Here is a 2,585-nt window from a genome sequence, read left to right as displayed (position 1 = left end):
GTCCTCCAACCTCTAAACTGGGGCGAAGTGCAACAGTTGGGGTCCTCTTCGGACAGGCTGACTGGCCGCTGAGAGTCCCCCACCCTGGGCCACTGACATTTGCCACTGACGGATCAGTAAGTCACCCGAGGCCCCTACCCCTCTCCAGTCGCGGGATTCGAAAGCAAAGGTGTTGTTGGTGTTAAACCGGCTGTGTCGTCTGGCTCGTGTTGCTTGGAGCTCATTGCCAGCGATGGGCGGACAGGCAGGCCTCCTCGTCAGCAGGGCCAGGAGGCTGGGGTCTGGAGACTTAGGGCCTCCAAAACGCAGGGTCCCAGCCTGGGCTCCATTCACAGATGGGACACTGGGGCCGGGCAGGGCGAGAGGTTGACCCTGTCCCTATAGTAGCTGATGGAACTGCCACAGTTTTGTCCATTTATTTTGAAGTTCTTAAAATTCTTAAGCTTAGCTCATACGGTCCTTCATGAAAGAAGGATTCAGATCCCCAATCCATCAGGAATCGCTAACTACACACATGTGCGCACATGTCAGTCCCTCACCTCAGCCCCCAGGGTGCATGCTGTGTCGCACTGCCGGGCCTTTGCACAGGCTGTTCCCTTGGCCTCGCCGCCCTCTCTGCTCCTGCTCTTTGCTGGCCAATCACTACCCCTTCCCAAGACCCACCCCAGGGTATCGCCTCCCACAAGGACAATTTCCTCACCACCCTCTCCAGGCTTCCACCTCCCTTTGCCCTGTTCACGTCACCACGCAGTCTGCCCGCCTGCCTCCACCACAAAGCTGCGACTGACTCTGGTGGGGCCCCAGCCTGCTCACCAGCCCGGTGCCCTGGGCACAGTAGGTGCTCACTAAGTATAGCCTGAGTGTGTGGTGCCTCCACCTTCCACCACACGCTGTGCCCCCTGCCCCTCCTCTGGCTTCACTGGAATCATGCACTTTCCCTCCTCGGGGGCTGCCCAGAACCCAGTGTCCCAGCGGCTCTGGGACACCCCTTCTAAGCCAGTGCATAGACCTCGCTTCCCTCCCAGGCAGGGCCTGGGGGCAGAGGTTCCCCTGCCTGGAGAGGCCTGTGTGGGGTCAGCTGTTGAAGGGGGGCTCCCTGGTCACTGCGCATGTCCTTAACAGCCTCAGCCGGCTTCTCCAAGCAGCAGAAAGCAGCCTCGACTCTCTTCAACAAGGGGTGCTGACCGGCCCCAGGAGATAGATAATGATATAGGTAGTTTATTATAAGGAATTGTTCACATGATTATGGAGGTTGGCAAATCCCAGACCTACAGAGGTGACGTCCCAGTTGGAGTGTAACAGCCAGAAACTGTAGTAGCACCAGGGAGACCTGATGTCCACTAGGAAGGCCATCAGGCCAGAGAATTCCCTCTTACTTGGTGACGGGTCAGCCTTTTTGTGCTAATCAGGCCTTCAAGTGATTGGATGAGGCCCACCTACATTGGGGAGGGCAAGCTGCTTTACTCAGTCCACTGATTCAAATATTAATCTTGTCCAAAACATCCTCATGGAAACACCCAGGATCGTGTTTGATCCATTATCTGGGCACCCAGTAGACCAGTCAAGTTGACACACAACATTAACTACCACAGGGGTGGTGAAAAGGTTTTGGGTAAAAATAGTGGTGATGGAAATCCACTATGAATGTATTTAATGCCACTGAATTTTACACTTACAGACGATTAAATAATAAATATTATGCTAAGTATATTTTAGCATAGTTTAATAAAACACACAATTGTCCCATTTTATAGGTTGATAAAAAGCTGAAGTATTCACATAGCCAAAAATTGGAACAACAGAGAGCAGCATGGCCCCTGTGTGAGGAAGACATGCAAACCTGTGAAGTGCTCCATATTTTCTTTAAAAAGCTATAATTAGCAAAACTGTTTCCATGGCAACCCCCTGGAGTTGGCAAACTGTCCACAAAGGACCAGAGAGTCCACATTTTCAGGTCTGGGGCCATGGAATCTCCCTCTGTCCTTGTATCAAGACAGCAGGCAGAGAAACATGAGAATGAATAACATGCCTGTGTTCCAATAAAACTTTTTTTGTAGATGCAGAAATTTGAATTTCATATAATACTTTCACATGGCACAAAATGGTCTTCCTCTTTTTGTTTTTTTCAACCTTTGAAAAACATGAAAACCATCCTTAGGTCACCAGGAGCTCAGAAACACGCAGTGGCCTGGATCTGGCCTGGAGTTCCAGTTTGCCTGCACCTGGGCCTGCGCCTGGATCTGCGCGAACAGAAGCCGGCGCTGGGCCCCCAAGCGGGCACCGACCCCCCCGCTAGCCGAGGGGCCCAGCCAGGCCGGGGCCCCCTGGGGCATCAGCAGCCTGTCCCCCAGGCAGAGCGCTCAGACGTGGTGCATGATGGACAGGAATCCTGGGGACCTGGAAGGGCCAGCGGGTGGGGCCCTTGGGGAGAGCAGGCCTGTGTCTGGGCAGCTGGTGGGCCCAGGCTGCTCTCCACACCTGCTGGGGAATCTTGCCTCCCCCTTCTCCCACTGGCCGATTCAGCTCCCTCCCCAACTCCCCAGCTTGCCCTCCTGCCCACTTCAGGATCCAGGGGAATGATGTCC

At 54.1% G+C, this 2,585-nt stretch overlaps 1 pseudogene; it reads left to right on the top strand.

Moving 5' to 3' along the window:
* Window positions 1-1,766: 1,766 nt before the first annotated feature.
* LOC140849800 (U6 spliceosomal RNA) lies at window positions 1,767-1,862 on the top strand (annotated as a pseudogene).
* The last annotated feature ends 723 nt before the right edge of the window (window positions 1,863-2,585 follow it).

The sequence above is a fragment of the Manis javanica genome, chromosome 5 (genome assembly GCF_040802235.1).
Source record: "Manis javanica isolate MJ-LG chromosome 5, MJ_LKY, whole genome shotgun sequence".
NCBI lineage: Eukaryota > Metazoa > Chordata > Mammalia > Pholidota > Manidae > Manis > Manis javanica.
This window is presented reverse-complemented; position numbering and strand designations above follow the sequence as displayed.